Source organism: Cetorhinus maximus, chromosome 23, assembly GCF_964194155.1.
Source record: "Cetorhinus maximus chromosome 23, sCetMax3.hap1.1, whole genome shotgun sequence".
NCBI lineage: Eukaryota > Metazoa > Chordata > Chondrichthyes > Lamniformes > Cetorhinidae > Cetorhinus > Cetorhinus maximus.
This window is the reverse complement of record NC_135901.1, coordinates 60,864,788-60,884,811: the sequence shown is the minus strand read 5'-3', so window position 1 is coordinate 60,884,811 and position 20,024 is coordinate 60,864,788. Positions and strand designations below refer to the sequence as shown.

Genomic DNA, 20,024 nt, shown 5'->3' with positions numbered 1-20,024 from the left:
TCCAAAGGGCAGTCGATGAGCGCATGCGCATCGAGCTTCTCTAATGAAGATAGGGCACATTCTGAGCCGCAGCGAATGCTGGGTGTCTGCTCCGCCATTGAACGTCGATATATAGAATCAAAATCTATGTCCTCTGATCAGAATACGATGGGGGCCATAGGGCCAACATTTCAAATTGTTGAGTGAACTGATGCAGCGACCAAATTGCACTGACATCCGCAACAATTCTCTCCTGGATGTAACTAGTAACAGCAGAACAAACTCTTACAGTTAGATCTGGACTCACTAAAGTCTCAGCAGATGGGGTGAACTGATGATATTTCTTCAATATACATGGAATATTTAAACCGTGTCTTGCCAGTAGCAATGCTTCAATTGTGGATCAAATCCTTTGAACTTTTAAAGCTGGAGTGTTAACTTTTGGGCTAACTGAATAAATCCTTTCACATGCATGAAGTATCTGAATGGTCTCTCACCACTGAGACTGTGTTGCCATGTCAGTAAATGAGTTGATACGGTGAATCCCTTTCCATTTCCAGCTGGTGAACAATATGTTAACATTGTGAGTTTACCTATACAGTTTCAGCTCAGACATGGATCTCGGAGTCTACTGATCATGGATTCCACATTCTTAACACAAATCATTTAAAGAAAATCAAAATACTGCAGATGCCGGCTATATGAAATGAAACAGAAAATGCTGGAATTCTCAGCAGATCTGATAGCGTCTCTGGAGAGAGAAACATCGTTTTATTTCAGGTCTGCAACATTTCATCAGAACTGCGCTGCATCTGAACTGTTAATTCTGCCTCTCAATCCAAAGATGCTGCCAGATGTGGTCAGGGAACTCAAGAATAAAAAGGAAGTCCCTTTTGAGGAATCGAATCCGAGGAGAATGAAGGGTGAACTGTCCAACTGAACAGAGATAGGCAAAGCACCTTTCCCTTCTTTAAGATGCTGGAACATTGACTCTAATGTTATCAGTGAAAATAACTGATCTGAGACATTGAAAGGATTCTCGTTACTGCACATCAGGAATTCAAACCTAATATCGGCTTCAGGACAATCAGAATACTTGGTAACAGACAAGACACCGAAATGCTCGAAGGGAGACGGCACTGGGTGTAGGAGAGCTGGTTCCCAGTGATATGGATGTGTCTGCAGTGGGTAGGATCAGACTGTTTCCATGTATCCACAATGAATGTCCCCCTTTCGGTTAACAGCCGAACGCGCTGACCAATTTCGCCACAGAGACTAATGAAAGCATTATTGGCAATTCCTAACTTTAGCAAACTGCCTTCAGAATTAATTATCAGTTAAATGAAATAAAAATCATTCAATCATTTCCACGTTTCTTATTTCAGTTCGTTTGCAAACACTCACTAAATTTGCAATATGAAATTGAACAATAATTGGCCAAGTTGGTGACATCCTTGTTTTCGGGGTGTTTGCCTCTCCTTTGCCCTCTGTCACTCTCGGTGTATGTGTTTGTGTGTGTTCCTCTGTCTATGTCAATATAGTTCAGTTCCCCGAGGGGTTGAACACATTTGTCCCATCACAAACTTTATTCACATTAGTTGTGCAGTTTCATATCAAAATGTCACAAAGAAAAATATCAGGATGGAAGATGCACGAGGAGTTTGCAATGTTTGGAAGGAGGTGCAGTTAAAAAAGTGGAAGATTCAGCGAGAAGTTTTCTTCTCCTTTAACACGAGAGTTGGAACCAGATCTGGGAGATATTTGTGCCAGTGGAAACAATGAAAGCTCCCCTATTACCTCTATATTTTGCCTTACACCATCATCCCGACAGTTGGTGCTATGCAACCGATCACAACCCTTCCCTCATTCCATATCTTCACCTCTGTATTTGGTTTTGACCTGTTGCACGGATGACATTAACGGCACTGATGCAATACTCCACTGATTCTGGCAGAGCTTTTATGCGTTTTGAGGTTTTAATCAGCTAAATTTTTAGCAATTTGCACGAGGGCGATAAATCACCGTTCCCTGACCGGGAATCGAACCCAGGCAGCGGTGAAAGTGCCAAATGCTGACCACTAGACCACCAGGGAAGATGCCTGTATCTTCTATTTTCATTTCAGGCCTCTTTCACCAGAGGGACGTTTCTCCCACAAAATGACACGTTTATGTAAAACACAAACAACATTCATTGTCACACAGTTCAGGGTGACATTGGGTCCTTAAGCGACAAAAGAAAAAAAGAAATTGCAACCTCTCCTGTTACCCAGCGAGTTCCAACAGTAATGATTTTTTCTGAGGATCAATTTCAAATACAATTTAACAAATAATCAACCATGTACCATTGCACATTCCAAATCTATGACGTTATTGGATTCAAATAAACCCATTAATTATTCTCTCTTCCTCAGCTCTCCAGTGAGTAAGACAGGGAAAAGCAGCAATATCCGGGCCCGCACTCACCTGCTGCCAGTTTAAAAGTACGTTTACTTTGCTCAGTGTTTATTCTGTGAAATTATGAAGAGAGAACATAACGTGGTTGTAGGATACTGTGTTCAGTTAATGTTCCACAGTAAACAGGAACAACTCAATCACTTGACAACGTTTCTGCCCCGGATTCCAACCAGGGCGCCTTTATTGTGCAAGGCGAATGTGATAACCACTACACCACAGAAACACAGCAGGAGACAGTACCCCATACCCCTGATTACAATGAAGTCCTGCAGTAGCACTTTGGGTCTTTGATTTGAAGAAAGGGATTTCAGCTATTCTCATTAGGAATGCTGGAGACAGACTAATCAACAATGTCATCATCAAATGGTACAACATGTTGGAAAATCATTCGATCATCATATCTATCCAAACCCGGGGCACAGCGGTAAGCGGACTGAATCCTAACCACTGAACCGACCTGTGCCAGCTTCTGTTGTGAAGAGGAACTAATTAGTCTCAATTTACTTCTCTCTTTTCATAAACATGATGCTTATCCACTTCAGGTAGTTGTCCAATTCACTTTCGAAGAAGCAGTTTCTGCAGAATCCATGCACAATTTGCCTTAATTAAAATAGTTTCTCTGACCCCATGACATAATGAGTTGGACTTAGGTTCCTGATACTGGTTTTGATATAATTATTACTTACTTACACAATTTATTTCATACTGAATTTATATGAGACGTTTATTCTGATTCAGCATGTCCTTATTATTTCTGAGTTTATATCGACATTCTCAATACGTTTCCTCTTCAACCTGCCAACCGAGTCTGTTACAGAACAGAGATAAAAACAAACATACCTGGAAAAACTCAGCAGGTCTGGCAGCATTTGCAGAGAGGAACATGGTTAACGTTTCGAGTCCGTATGACTCTATCAGAACTCAGGGTTAAATGATTGTTACAGATTGTCCCTCTTCATAGAACAGGGATAAATGATTGTTACAGATATCCAAAGGTCCGGTTCGATCACATGCTTAAACAGATAGTTTAATTGGTTTAAAATAATTTAGATCTGGGAATGGAATCTCATACAGGATACGTATTTATCTTGGAAACAGGAAAGCGAGTCACTGTGCAATACAAATCCCATGGTGCTCATTTTGAGATTTGGTTAATGCTAGCAGATGCACGGGAATGAAGGAACATGGAAGTCAGGCAGGAAAAACACATGGGAGAGTTTGGAAGGTTTTTGACTTCATTTGATCAATAATTTATTCTGGAGGCACCGAAAGGGAAGAAAAGGGAGCAGCGCAGTTGGCAGGATTTAAACATACGTGGGAAGATTCCCAATGGGTTTCGAATCCAACCTTATCCACTCGGCCACAGCAATGAGCCTTCAATGAGTATTCATGTAGTTCATATAAAATCTTGGGATGGCTACAGCAGAGGAAGAGGACATTCGGCCAGATTGATTCCACATCACCCTGAAAATTATACTGCCTTGTTCTTCCGACCAAAGTAAAGCACTGCAAACGTCAGTGCCCGGAAAACCAACCCTGATGCATTTGCTCAGGTGAGGAACCAGCTGAAGCTTTCAATATTGGTTTTCTTAACTCCGAGTTTCCAATTAGGAATTGGACAATAACTTCAAAGCAAGAAAAAACAGGGTTAAGAAGAAAGAGAAGGAAATTGAGATGAATTAGAAAGCTCTTTGTACAAAAGGGACATAGACACGATGCGTGGATGTTGGTGGATGTATGTTGTGCCATTTGATGATGACATTGTTGATCAGTCTGTCTCCAGCATTCCTAATGAGAACAGCCGAATTCCATTTCTTCAAAACAAAGACCCAAAGTGCTGCTGCATGACGTCACCGTTTAACATTCCAGACAGCTCCATTGGGACCTTTACAGAGCAGGGTTTATCGAGGCGAGTGGGGTCATATTCGCTTCACATGTGATAGCGCAGCAGTTTGAAACCTGGCAAGAGCATTATCCAAGCGTGTTTATTTAAGTGTGAGTGGAAGTGCAATCATTTACCTTTGTTGTAAATATAAACATCCTGCTGACTAAGATTTTTACCTTTTGTGATTTTAACCGAATTAATTATCATTTCAATAGAAGAAAACCCATCCAAATACACACGTATTTTCTGATTTACATTCAGGAAATTTGCTTTTGGAAATCGAACAAAAACTGAGCCAAGTTAGTGACATCCTTGCTTTCTGCACCCCTGTCTCCCCTTAGGCCTCTGTCACTCTCGGTGCATATCTCTGTGTGTGTTCCTCTGCGATTGTCAATGTGGTTCAGTTCCCTGAGGGGTGAAAGCGATTTTAAAATCACAAATTTTATTTACATTAGTTGTGCAACTTCATGTTAAAAAGTTGCAGAGAGAAGCAGCAGCGTAAAAGATAAAAGAGGAGATTGGCCCTTTCTATGTGTGCCTTACAACAACAACTTATATTTATAAAGCACGTTTAACGTAATGAAACGTCACAAGGCGTTCCCCATGATCATTATATAACAAAGTGTGACACCGAGCCACATATCCAGTCAGATGACTAAAAGCTCCGTCAAAGGTGGAAGCTTTAAGAACTGTCTTAAAGGGGGAAAGTATCGATTTCATGTTCCAGCTAACAGCAATGGTTCTACTCACTGGTGAAGAAGTCATCTGTATTCAATCTAAACAGACCATTTGGTCGGAGCAAGTTGTCTCTGGTGGAAAAGATCTGAAATGAAAATAAAAACATGTCAACAGCAGCCTCCATAAGTCAAGTTTGAAGCCATATTGATAGTTTCCCTCGTGGCACAGTGACTATGATTCGACACTTTCATTGGACCAACAGCAATTATGTTGGAGGCTTTTGGAAATTGAAAGTTGCACATGAGCAGCTTGTGGGACTATTTCACCTCACTGTCAATTTCATGTTCCAGCTCACAGCAACCGTTGTTTTCATTGGCTGAAGAAGTCGTTTTTTATTGAACCTAAACCTCAACTGAAATGAAAAAAAGTGCAAAAGCTATAGATAAGCCAAGCCGAAAGTGCATTGGACAGCTTGTATGGTGGTCTAGTGGTTAGGATTCGACGCTGTCATGATTCAATTCCCAGTCAGGGAATGGAGGTTTATTGATCTTGTGAAGTTGTTAAAACGATTTCTTGGAAACATTTAACAGCTCCACCGGAATCAGTGGAGTGAGGTTTGAAGCTTTGCCTCAGCTGCAAATCTTACACTTGAGAACAAATACAGTGTAAAGCTTTAGAAAGTTGGTGTGACTTTTATTTGTGACTCACTAACTTGGGTATTCTGTAAATGCTGCTCGGAGGTTTAATGACTGGGATATAATGTACCTGCCTTTCCTTGAGCCTGTGCTCTGTGTATGGGGAGGTTTGGCCCGGGTTGATTTTCTGCTTTTCCCTGTCTCACTCACTGTGGAGCTGAGGAAGAGAGATTAATTGATGGGCTTGTTTGAATCCAATAATTTCCTAGATTTTTAACGGGTTCGATGAAGCTATTTAGTAGGTTCAAATCTTTTCTCATTATATGTGTTTGTGTGTTTGCTTTTTGTGTGGGAGTCCACTGGATAACAGTAGATCTGGCACCATTTTGGGGATATTATTTTGCAGCCCAAGTACCCGGTGACAATGCGGAACTGTGTGATAATGAACACAGATGGAGAGAAAACAGTAACAACTTCGCCTCTGGATGGTCTTGAATCACCGACCTTTCGATAAACAGGCAAACACGCTGACCAATTGCGCCACAGAGACTTATGAAAGGTCAGCCTACAAGGTATCCCAACCAGGGTAAGGTGAGTCAAATCTTCAGGTTGCCGCTACCCAGATGACTATCATTCTCTATCAGTTTTATTCTTTCAAAATAAAGGGTGGGGCACTCATTGTGGATACATGGAAACAGTCTGATCCCACCCACTGCTGACACATCCATGTCTCCGGGAACCAGCTCTCCTACAACCGATGCCGTCTCCCTTAAAGCCTTCCCGTGTATTGTCTGTTACCAAATATTCTGATTGTCCCAAAGCCAATATTAGGTTTGAATTCCTGATGTGCGGTAAAGAGAATCCTTTCAATGCCTCAGATCAGTTAATTTCACCGATAACATCAGAGTCAATGTTCCAGCGTCTTAAAGAAAGGAAAGATGCCTTGACTGTCTCTGGTCAGTCGGGCATTTCACCCTTCATTTTCCTCGAATTCCATTCCTCAGAGGGATTTTCCTTTTCTTCTTGAGTTCCCTGACTACACCTGGCAGCATCTTTGGATTGAGAGGCAAAATTAACAGTTCAGATGCAGTGCAGTTCTGATGAAAGGTTACAGGCCTGAAATGAAAAACATGTTTATCTCTCCACAGATGCTAACAGATTTGCTGAGAATTCCAGTGTTTTCTGTTTTTATTTCAGATAGCCAGCACCTGCAGTATTTTGAGTTTCTGTAACTCCTTAGTGAAACATATGAGATCCTGAGGGGACTTGACAGGGTTAATGTGGAGACGATGTTGCCTCTTGTGGAACAATCTAGAACTAGAGATTACTGTTTAAAAATAAAGGGTCACCGATTTAAAACGGAGCTGAAGCAAAGTTATTTTTCTCTCAGAGGGCCGTGAGTCTTTGGAACTCCCTTCCTGAAAAGATTGTGGAAGCAAAGTCTTTGAATATTTTTAAAACAGAGGTGGATATATTCTTGGTAAGCGAGGGGGTGATAGATTCTCGGGGGTAGGCACGATATAGATTTTGGGTTACTTTCAGATCAGCCACGATCTTATAGAATGGTGGAGCAGGCTTGAGGGGCCGGATGGCCTACTCCTGCTCCTTGTTCTTATGGACGAACCCATTACCAGTAGATTTCGAGATCCATGTCTGAGCTGAAAACATATAGGTAAACTCAAACTGTAAACAGACCATTCACCAGCTGTAAATGGAAAGGGATTCACTCATCATCTCTTTTACCGACACAGCAACACAGTCTCACTGGTGCGAGGCCATTCAGATACTTCATGAATGCAAAGGGCTTTATTCAGTTTGCCCACATGTTAACACACCAACTTGAAAAGTTCAAAGAGTTTGATCCAGAGTCAGGGCATTGCTACTGGCAAGAGGCATTTAATGTTCCATGTTTGGCAGCGAAAAAAATGCATCAGCTCAACCCAACTGCTGAGACTCCAGTGAGTTCAGGTCTAGCTGTAGGGCTTTGTTCTGTTGTTCATTATGTCCAGGAGAGAATTATGGTGGAGACCAGACCAATTTGGTCACTGCATAGATTAATTCAAGAATTTTATATCTTGCCCCCTTGGCATCGTATTCTGATTACAGGACATATGTTTCAGTTGCATATTATCACCTTTGAATGGCGGGGTAGTCACCCAGCATTCACTGCGGGGCAGAATGTGCCCTATCCTTATTACAGCAGCTGCCTGCACATGCGTATTACCCTGCGTGTGTGTCTGTATGTGCGTGTGTGTGTGCGTGTGTGTGTGTGTGTGTGTGTTTAGAGCATGCGCATTACGTCTGTTGCACGAGCATGCGCAGTACTGGTCTGTGAGTGAAGCTGCTCAGAGTGGTTGAGAGAATGTCGAGTGGAGCAAACTAACAGAGTTAGTGGGTGTGTGAGGGGGAAAGGAGCCAGCGGAGTGGGCAGGGAGGCTTCATAAAGACACAATGCAGACCGCAGACCCCAAATAACAAGGTACGGGTGTTGCGGTTGCAGAGAACGGGCCGAAAAATTCTGGAATTCTCCCTTCGCCAGGCCCGGGGCAACGGCCGCCATCTTTATAGGGGGCAATGTGCAGCAGGGCGCATGCGCGGTTATCCTGGCCCAGGTTGCAGGAGGAGAGAATGTTGTGCATTTCTATCCTGGACTGACAGATGGATTTTGGAAACTCCTTTTACAGGGGGTCAGAAGGGGAGAATTTACACACGGCAAATTCAAACCAAGAGAAACGTTTGGCCTTTCAGAATTTCTGTCCTGGACTGACAGTGATGGATCTTGTGAACTCTATTTACAGGATGTTAGAAGACGAGGGGAGACGAGAAACTCAAACCAAACATCACATCAAAATCTGAAAGTCACTTGATTCATCAGGACCTGAATATCATCAGCCTTTGAATGTAAGCATTGAGTTCCAGGTCACTGCCAGTCACTGGGTAAAAAATCTCTCCCTCACATCCCCCTTGTGGATCTTGCCTAAAATCTTAAATCTCTGTCCCTTAATCCTTTCATAGTCAGCTAATGGGAAAAGCTTTCATTTAACTACCTTTCATAATCCTGTATACCTCTATAAAATCTCCCCTCAATCTCCTTTACACCAAAGAGGAAAACCCCAGTTTCTCGAACTTAACCTTACAATTAAAATCCCTCATCCCTCGAACCATTCTGGCAAATCTGCTCTGCAGCCTCTCAAGGACCCTCCCATCCTTCATGAAGTGTGTTGATCACTGGTTTGCACAGACCCAGATGTTCTGTGTTTGTGTCTGTGGCATCATCACACATCCACAATTACACGGTGACATCATCCCGCTCCCTGGGTATTTCCTCAACTGGGAGATTTTTCTTTGACTCCAGTGTTTCTGATATCTTTCCAGCTGCAGACTGCAACAGGGGAGTTTAAAGTTGGAACGAGTGAAATAGTTTCAGAGGTTAATATTTTTGAGTATTCATCTACAATTGAGACCTTTAGTGCTGTGCTGTGTTATCTGTGAGAGTTCAATGGCTGGTGTCACTCCTCCACTATGGATCTGAATCCATGTCCACCTATTGCCCTGTTTTACCTCTGCCATTCCTGACCACCTCTCTGCCATTGTCTAAACTCCCCTTCCTCCCATACTGGGTGTGTTTTAACTAGGTTTCGTACTCTACTGTAACTTCTGCCAACTCTGTCTAAATGAGGTTTCCACTGCTGCCCACCCACTGAACATGTGCTGCTGGCTTCCCAGCTTTATCTTCCCACAGTATCTTTCATAGTCAGGAATTGTTTTTCCTGTGCTATCGTCAATTTCTCTCCCACTCTGAGCTTATATTGACTATCACATACTGTCCACCCTGAAACGTTAATTAATTAATTCTATTGTGTGACAGAACTCCAAGGTGTTTCACAGGAGTGTTAGAAAGCAACATTTGACACCAAGCCACATGAAGAGATATCAGGGCAGATGAAAAAATGTTTACTAAAAGAGGTAGATTTTAAGGAGTATCTTAAAGGAGGAAAGAGAGGTTTAGGGGGGAAATTCCAGAGCCTGTGGCCTTGGCAGCTGAAGGGGGAGACACCAAAGGTGGAGCAGTTAAAATCAGGAATGCTGTGAGGTCGGAATTAGAGAAGTGTAGATACCTTGGAGGGTTGTGAGGCAGATTACAGAGGTAGGGACGGAAAGACCTTGCACGAATTTAAACTAAGGATGAGAAATTTAAAATTGAAGTTCTCCTTAACCCAGAGCCTTTGTAAGTCAGTGAGTACAGGGATGATGGATGAACAAGACTTGGTGCGAGTAAGCAGAGTTCTGGATTACAGGGGTGCTGAATGTGGGAGGTCGGCCAGGAGTTGAGTCTAGAGGGAACAAAGGAATGCATGACAGGCATAGCAATTACATAAAGGGATATGGGGATAGTGTGGGGAAAAATACATTGATCGGATTGAACGGTGGATCAGGTTTGATGGGCTGAATGGCCTACTCTTCCTATCAACAGTCTAGTTCAGTCTCAGTCAGTCAGGGAGAGGGATGGAGTCAGTGTCTAGGGAGTGGAGTTTTTAGCTGGGACTGAAGACAATGGCTTCAGTCTTCTCAGTAATTAAATGGAGGAACTTTCTGCTCATCAAATACTGGATGACAGTCAAGTCAGGATGGTGTGTGACTTGCAGGGGAACTTGGAGGTGATGGTGTTCACATACATCTACCTTGGTCCTTCCAGGGGGTGGAGGTTGAGGTTTCTGGAAATTTTGTCAAAGTTCTTGTTGTGTTATAGATATCCCTTCACCCCCTGCCTCTCTCACCTCTCTCTCCCTCTCCTCCCTTGTGGGCCAGAGTCTTGTGTAGGCCCAGACCGGGTGGCAGGTCCACTTCCCTGAAGGACATTAGTGAACCAGTTGGGTTTTTATGACAATCCAGCAGTTTTCATGGTCACTTTTCCCTCGTGCCGGCCCCACAAATTCCCAGATTCATTCAGCACAGTTTCACAACCTGCTTTTGTGTTTTTGTGGGTTCTCTCTCACTCCCTTTGTTCTGTTTTAAATCAATTTCACAGGGTATTAGAAGGGGAGGATTTATAGTCAGGAAACTGAAACCAAACGTCACTTCAGAATTTGATGGAGTCGCCCATTCTATCGGAATCTGAATATCATTGGATTTTGAATATGGAGGGAAAAAGCAACGTTCACCGTGGGGAGAAACCGTACATGTGTTCAGTGTGTGGACGAGGCTTCAGCCGATCATCTGGCCTGTCAAAACGTAAACGCAGTCACAACGGGGAAAACCTTGGAAATGTGGGGACTGTGGGAAGGGATTCAATTACCCTTCCCTGCTGGAAATTCATCGGCGCAGTCACACTGGAGAGAGGCCGTTCACCTGCTCCGAGTGTTGGAAGGGATTCACTCGGTTGTCCCACCTGTTGACTCACAAGCGAGTTCACACTGGGGAGAGACCTTTCACCTGCTCTGAGTGTGGGAAGGGATTTACGGATCCATCCAACCTGCTGACACACCAGCGAGTTCACACTGAGGAGAGACCTTTTAAATGTCCAGACTGTGGGAAGTGCTACATAAGTTCTGGGAATCTGATGTCGCATCAACGTCTTCACACTGACGAGAGACCGTTCAGGTGCTCTCAGTGCGGGACTGGGTTCAGGTGGTCATCTCACCTCACTGAACACCAGCGCAGTCACACTGGGGAGAGGCCATTCACCTGCTCAGAATGTGGGAAGGAATTCACTCAGTCATCCCACCTGCTGACACACCAGCGAGTTCACACTGGGGAGAGACCATTCACCTGCTCCAAGTGTGGGAAGGGATTCACTCAGTTATCCCACCTGCTGAGACACCAGCGGGTTCACAAGTAATAACAGTGATTGGATGTTGTGAAATTCCATCCAGGACTAACCATGTTCATTTGAGGCTGTTTCTGCTGATGTTAATAAACTACAGCCCAGTTATAGGGGTTGATATTCTGGATAAAAGTCAAATAAATCAGCTTTGTGTTCAACTCACCGTGTGTCAAGTCTTTTTAATACCTCTAACACAAGTTAGTTCCTTTGGAAAGGCTCTCCCTCTCCCCTGTCTCCTCCATCCTCACCTCCAACAATAAGTGTGAGGAGCTCATGGAGCTTTTTTGTCACTAAGATTGGGACAATCTGATCATCTGCCTCTGCTGCTTCCCTCCCTTCCACTAGCCCACCGGAACAAACTGTCTCTAATGTTTCCTCTTATCTGTGTCCTGAACCCACATCTTTCTCCAGTTTCTCTCCCATCTCCCCTCATTCTTCCTAAGCAAAAGATAGAGAGCTATTCCTATAATATTCAATACATTTCTGAAGGTTTTATAAGGTTATTAGACAATTATTTCTTACAGACCTCCCCACCTTGAGAAGGGAATATCCTTACTGACTTCTCACAACTGATTTCTGACTAACCTCACTATTTCTAAGCTCCGAGCTTGTTTTCCTAATTTCTTGATGACAAACAGTAGATAACATACTAAAGCTACTAGAATGATCAGAATCAGCAACACAAACCCTTGAGCTGCCACCAAGAATAAATGTCAAAACTTTTTGACTAAAATGTGATAACTATCGACTTAGATTCATCCTCCCCACCTGCCCATCATCTCTCACAATTCTACATTTTTGGAATGATGTAAATACATCTGGTTCAAACAAAAGTTCATGCACGGACTTTAAAGATTCTCCATCTCTCTGTTCACCCGCCTCCACCTTGTGGATATTTTCTAATTCCAGATTCTACTTCCCTCTTCACTTTAACTTTACTCCCTCTGATAGGTACCAGTGTGTTTAATTCAATGCTGATTGTTTTATAATTAGTTTCACTATGGAGTGTGAGTTAATGTCTTGATGATTTAAAATGTCACATTCAATTTTCCACAATAATCACTTCATGTTCTGTTGTCAAGTAGCTGAGCATGTCTGGGACCTGTTCTTCAGTGCAGGGTCACCATGCATTTCCACATGTTAATTACACAACATGTGACATATCACATCTGCACACTCACACCATATCCCAATACCATGCTGCATGTGCCAACCTATGCAAGTCACTCTTGGTCTTTCAGGTGATCTTATCAAAATATCAATGAGGTATCTGTCTGAAGATCTTTGCTGATCTACCCCTGCCTGGTTCTGATGCCTTGGATAGTGGCCAGATTATCAAATTCAGTTTCTTTTAAATACAGAGGCAAGGACACAAACATCACCAAGAGAAATCTCTGTTTACTGGTCTCATCTACACTTTCCTGACTTTCACTAGAATGTACATGTACATCAATTTGAACTATTACATTCAATTATACCCAAGTGAATTATTCCATTTCCCAATTGGTGGTGTGATTTTCTCTTATCTTATATTCTAAATACGTCATTCCATGAATTACCATTTGATCTCATTCAGGAGCACTCGAGGAACTTTACTGTCCCATTTAATACTCTCATAGTATGGTGTTTGTAGATCAGAGACACAAGTACAGATACTTGCAATCAGATTGCAGATCACTCCCATATCTCCCATTCTCAGACACTTTGTCTTGGATGATAACAAACGGGATGAAGCCAAATCTTTAAAAAGCAAAGCCTTTTGTTTAAATTGTCACCAGGCTGTCAGTGGAAAGGGTTAACTTCTCAGCTTGTTAGCAAAGGGGCTGAAGAAACATTCTCAAATGTGCACACTTGTGTCAACTTTATGCAACTTCATTTTCAGATCAAGGATGAACCAAACCCCATTTCAATCTTTGCTTTTCCAATTGTCTTGATATTTTTCTCAGCTTTTCAAAAATGTTATTATTTTCTTCTTTCTTCAGGCACCTTTCCAAATGACGGTAATAATAATGAAGAAAAGTAAAACAGAAAGTTCACTTTCACAGGCAAAAGGAGCTTCAACTTTCTGAGACTAAAAAGAGTTAAAGAGGGTGGAGCTTCCCACAGCTTGTGAGCTCCAGGTCATAACCTCAAGGCTGAAGCTTATCTTTAGGGAATCCAACTTTTCGATGCCTTTTATAATGATACAAGTTCATTGTGATTCATACTTAAAGATTTACTTTCACTCAGTAATTATAACCTTTCACTTTTCTCAGCACAGAAGCTGGCCGAATTTTAGATTCAATCCCAATTGTACACTTCTCTTGTAGCTGGCGTATGGAGAAGATCATGTCCACTGTAGATCTGCCAGCACAGAAACCGCTCTGTGCTTCTGGATACACTCGCTCTGCAAGTAGATGGAGTCTTTTAAGCCTGACCCTAGTGAAGGACGTCCCTGTGATGCTGAGGAGTGAGATGTCCCTGTAGTTGTTGCAATCTCCTCTGTCACCTTTCTTTTAGTATATTGTGATCATTCTTCAATCACACATGTCCTGTGGAATGGATCCTCCCTCCCAACAGTGAAGGAGAAGCTCATGAAGCTGTGACAGGAGATGGGACTTTCTGGGCTTGAGCAGCTCAGCTGGAATTCCATCCTTGCCGGGTGTCTTTCTGCTTGTGAAACAATCAATGACCTTTTCGAGCTCAGGTGATGAGAGTTCCTCATCCAATTCAACCATGACAGAAAGCTGCAGGAGAGAGTCAAACAGAGACTGGGAGATGTCCTTCTCACAGGAGTACAGCTCACAGTAAAGTTCAACCCAATGGGACATCTGTTTTCTTCTGTGGATGAGAACTTCACCATCCATTTGGTGATGGTCGGACCAAGCGCCCTCCTGATCCTATCAGACACAGCACGTAGATTTCCATTGTCACAGGCAGTTTGGATTTCATGATCTGGGCTGATCCAGTGTTTATTTACACAGTATCTCCCTGTCTTTTACACAACTGTCCCAGCTACTTGCAAGTTACACAGTGTTCTAGCTGTTGGGTTTATGTTGTAATCGGGTAGGCTTTGCTTTTTGCTTCAATGACAGAGTCATCTCTGCTGAGTAGGTCTCAAGCCAGTCTTTGTTGTGGGTTCCACCTTTCCCAAATGTTGCTGCTGCTGTGTCAGAAATGATTGAACTCAGCGCCTTCTAAGATTCAGCAATATCAGTGTTGACTGATGAAGCTTTTACTGATGTGCCTGTAAAATATTTTACAGTTTTGTTCATGTTCCTTGATAAATTAATTGCATCATGGAGGTGTCTCTGTGTGGAATGTACAAGTCAGTAAGAATTGTCAGCAAGGATTAATCAGTACTCTCTAATTGGAGATGTTAATCAGTGGAACCTGTCAGACACTGAATTGTAGACTTTGCTCCAAAGATTAATTTAGGATTGAAGTAAAAATTCATAATTTTATTGTAATCGAGTTCCTGTTGAGAGTTCTGAAATTAAGAGGAAAGTTCACAGATGGTGCTTTTAAAAAGGGACACTGCAGCTCAGATAATCAGTGACAGATCCAGAAAATTAAACTCCAGCCAGTTATAGGGTTGTTAATATCAGCAGAATCAAAGCTAATACTATCTGACGATCAGTCCTGGATGTGACTAACAGCAGCAATAAAAGCAAAATCCAATCCCTGCAGTCACTTGTGAATTCGCTGGTGTGACAGCAGGTTGGCTGACTGAGTGAATCCCTTCCCACACACAGTGCAGGTGAATGGCCTCTCCCCAGTGTGAACTCGCTTGTGTACTTTAAGATTAGATGAAGACCTGAACCTCTTTCCACAGGAAGTGCAGCTGAAAGGCTTCTCCCCAGAGTGAACTTGCTGGTGTGACTTAAGGCTGGCTGACTGAGTGAATCCCTTCGCACACACAGAGCAGGTGAATGGTTTCTCCCCAGTGTGAATTCGCTGGTGTGACTGAAGGCTGGCTGACTGAGTGAATCCCTTTGCACACACAGAGCAGATGAATGGTTTCTCCCCAGTGTGAATTCGCTGGTGTGACTGAAGGCTGGCTGACTGAGTGAATCCCTTTGCACACACAGAGCAGATGAATGGTTTCTCCCCAGTGTGAACTCGCTGGTGTGCAGTGAGGTCAGAGGAATGCCTGAACCTCTTTCCGCAGGAATTGCAATTGAACGGCCTCTCCTCAGTGTGAATTTGCTGGTGTTTTAGTAGGTTGGAGGACACAGTGAATCCCTTTCCACACACGGAGCAGGTGAATGGCCTCTCCCCAGTGTGAAATCGCTGGTGTCCACTCAGGTGGGATGAAGACCTGAACCTCTTACCACAGTAAGTTCAACTGAAGGGCCTCTCCCCAGTGTGACCTCACTGATGTGTCAGCAGAGTGGATGACTGAGTAAATCCCTTCCCACATAGGGAGCAGGTGAACGGCTTCTCTCCAGTGTGAATACGTCGATGGCTTCTCAGCAGAGATGGATAATTGAATCCTTTCCCACAGTCCCCACATTTCCACGGTTTCACCATGGTGCTGGCCCCAATGTGAGTGTGTCAATGAATTTCCAGCTGGGATGGATAACTGAATAGCTTCACACCATTCTCACATTTTCTCATCCACACACAGAACACGTATACAGTTTCTCCCCACTGTGAATGGTGCGATGATTTTTCAGGCTGCGTAACTGGTTAAAGCTCTTTCCACAGTGAGTTCACTGGAACACTGTCACTCGGGTGTGTGTGTCTCAGTGCTTTTCCAGTCGCACTGATGTTTGAAATCTTTTCCCATAGAAAGAACAGTCAAACATTTCTCCTTCCACATTCAAAGGTTGATTATATTCAGGTCCTGATGAATCGAGTGGCTCAGTCAGATGTTGATGTGATGTTTGGTTTGCGTTTCCAATCTACAAATCTTAATATTTGATGATGTTTGGCATCTGAAAATCCTTCCCTTCTAAGACCCTGTAAAAGGAGTTTAAAAAAGTAATCATTGTCAGTCCAGCCTGGAAATTAATAATTGACAATTCCACTTGCTACGGAATATTTCTTCCTCTCATCTCCCCTCCCCCACCACAAGCTGTAAATCACAGTCCCACACACACACTCCTTCCTGTGGTGAGAAATCCAGACCCATCATGCAATCTCCACCATTTCTTTCCTCTCCCAGTTTTCTATGTCCCTCTGCTCTGGCTGAGTTCAGTTCTACAGCCCTGCTGTAAAAGGAATTTAAAATCCACTACTGTAAGTCCAAGATTAGAAACTGAGAAGAGACAAACGTTTCTCTTGGTTTGAGTTTGCTGTGTGTAAATCCTCCCCTTCTAACCCCCTGTAAAAGGAGTTTCCAAAATCCATCCCTGTCAGTCCAGGATAGAAATCCACAACATTCTCTCCTCCTGCTACCTGGACTAGGATGACCGCGCATGCGCCCTGCTGCACATTGCCCCCTATAAAGATGGCGGCCGTTACCCGGGGCCTGGCGAAGGGAGAAATCCAGATTTTTCGGCCCGTTCTCCGCAAACACAAGACCGGTACCTTGTTATTTGGGGTCTGCGGCTTGCACTGTGTTCTTATGAACCTCCCTGTCCACTCCACTGGCTCCATTCCTCCTCACACACCCACTAACTCTGTTAGTTTGCTCCATTCGACTTTCCCTCACCCGCTCTGAACAGCTTCAGTCACAGACCAGCACTGCGCATGCTCATGAAACAGACAGCAATGCGCATGCCCAGTATACTCTGGAATGCGCATGCGCATAGAATTTCTGTTGTGAGGATAGGGTACATTCTGTCCCGCAGTGAAAGCTGGGTGAGCGCCCCGCCATTGAAAGACCAAATTGTAGAATATCTTCATCCTGCAATCAAAATACGATCGGTGCCATAGGGGAAAGATATAAAATTGTTAAATCAATTGATGCAACGGCCACATTGCTCCAGGCTCCACCACAATTCTCTCCTGGATGTTATGAACAGCAGAACAAACCCCTACAGTTAGATCTGAACTCAGTGCAGTCTCAGGAGATGGGACGAGCTAGTGAATTTTTCCCCCTACACATGGAACATTTAAACCGTGTTGTGCCAGTAGCAATGCTCTTATTGTGGATCAAATCCTTTGAACTTTTAAAGTTGGAATGTTGACATGTGGGCAAACTGAATAAAGCTATTTGCACACGTGAAGCATCTGAACATTGACTCTGATGTTATCAGTGAAATTAACTGATCTGAGACATTGACAGGATTCTGCACATCAGGAATTCAAACCTAATATTGACTTCGGGATAATCAGAATACTTGGGAACAGACAAGACATGCAAAGGCTCGAAGGAGAGCTGGTTCCCGGTGACATGGATGTGCCTGCAGTGGGTGAGATCAGACTGTTTCCATGTAGCCATAATGTATGTCCCAAACTTTATCTTGGAAGAGGTAAACTGATAGAGAACAATTGTCATTCCGGTAGCAGAAATCTGAAGCTTTAACTCGCTAACACCCTAGGTTAAATCCGCATCAGTCTCTGTGGTGCAATTGGTCAGCGCGTGTGGCTGTTAATCAAATGGTTGGTGGTTTGAGACCACCCAGGGATGAAGCTTGCACTGTTTTCCCACCATCGGCATTCATCGTCACACAGTTCCAGGCTGTCATTAGGTACTTGCGCTGAAAGGAAAGATTTCTGAAATGTTGCCAGTTCCACTGTTATCCAAGTGAGTTCCCAGGCAAATGGCTTTTTTCGAATATTCATTTCAAATGTAATGAGACAACAATTAGCCCTACCATGTACCGATATCTAACCCATTGGAAATTTATGAAGTTATTGGATTCAACCAAGCCCATCAATTATTCTCTTTTCCTCAGCTCCACAGTGAGTGAGACAGGGAAAAGCAGAAAAGCAGCAATATTCTAGCCCCACACTCTCCAATCACTAGCTGCCAGCAGAAAGCAGCGACTGCAGCTTCAATCAGCGGGTTACTGCCCATCCCTGGGACACAAGCTACTCCAACCCGGACCAAACCTCCCAGTACACTGAGCACAGGCTCAGGAAAACACCGGTAGATTATATCCCAGTCACTAAACCTCCGAGCAGCATTTACACAATACCCAAGTTAGTGAGTCACAAATAAAAGTCACACAAACTTTCCAAATGTTTTCAATGTAAAATTCCTTCATTTTATTGAAAATCTGACTGTTGGGAATCTGAAAATGAGCATCATGGGATTTGTGTTACCGAGTGAGTTGTTTTCCATTGTTTGTACGTCAGGTTTGCAATTCAATTTGTGTTGGATATTGAAGCGAATCTGATTTCAAAATGTGGTAACAAAGCAGGTAAATATTAAATCCAGGAACAAATCCTGAGGAAAATGGATCACAATGTCTGGAAGGAGGTGCAGCTGAGAAGCGGAAACTGTGAATGATGTTATTGATGATTGTGTGGTAAGCATTGGATCCTTGGTCAATCATTGTGTCCGAGTGGTGAAAATGATGCTTTTAAAATCCACTGGGGTTTCCCCAGCCTTACCGATTGTGCTTCTCATTATTGCTGATTTCAACCAGGTGTCCACAGAGCTCTCCGATCAATGGAAGAAAAAACATCCTAAAATTCTCCTGATTTTTTGACTCTTAAGGGAATGAAGGGCTCTCGGGATCGGGTCTTGGGACTGGGGATCCGCCATGATCTTATGGATTGACGGAGGAGGCTTGTGGGGCCTTGTGACATGTCGCTGCTGCTTTGAGTCTATTCTATTTGAGTAGAAATACCAGACAATGCAATGGGCAGTAGCATCCTAAGCTCGGTATCGCACCTGAGTGGTCGTAGGTGCTGATTTAAGGTCTCACTCTTCGTTGAGGCGTGGTTTCTAACCCCAGTGCTGCTGAATTTGCCCTATTGGTCGAAAAAGTGCAAGCTCACACTTAAAGCAGATGCATGCGGTGTTTCACTTTAACAGGAAGAACGAGGAGAGACAATAAAAATATAAAAGGCTGTGGAGAAAAGGTGGGGTTTTTGAATTAGCTAAATTCCTCTTCCATGGGCCAGAATTTAAACGTTGGCCCATTGGACGAATATCCTCCTCTTCTGCTATAGCCACCTATGATTTTATACCAACGACACTAACCTGTGCATAGAGCCAGTCGTCGTGGCCGAGTGGTTAAGCCGATGGAATCAAAATCCATTGGGGTTTCCCGCTTCTCATTATTCCGGGTTTTAACTTTGTGTCTAACTCAGTGGGTAGAGCAAAAGCTCGGAATGCCAGGGCCTTGGGTTCGCCCCACGGTGGGCGCAGCTTCTTTCAAACAAATAATTCACCAACCTCATCACTGCGGTTCTTGTGAAATTTACACATGATGGATATTCACCACTGAAAGCATTTGATGCACAAAAATTTCAAAGCACTTTCACATCACAGATCTTTCTGCCTCATCTCTAGCTCCCTCTGCTCTTCCAGGAGCTACTTTACCAAACTCAGTCAGTTCGTGTGAACATAAAACACAACGTGATCAGTTTACAGATAACAGGGCAAAGAGACACCAGGATCTTCCTGATTCCCCCAGGTACTGATTACAGGTATGTATACAGTGCCGATTATCCACCGCTACACGCT

The 20,024-nt window shown here is 43.4% G+C and overlaps 1 pseudogene across 1 annotated transcript in view; it reads right to left on the bottom strand.

Moving 5' to 3' along the window:
* The window catches only part of LOC144698352 (uncharacterized), a 674,481-nt pseudogene that overhangs the window by 10,516 nt on the left and 643,941 nt on the right, over positions 1-20,024 (bottom strand). The window contains exon 3 of the transcript XR_013580506.1: positions 15,165-16,399. The product of XR_013580506.1 is annotated as an uncharacterized LOC144698352 (transcript). The remainder of the gene's footprint in view (positions 1-15,164; positions 16,400-20,024) is intronic.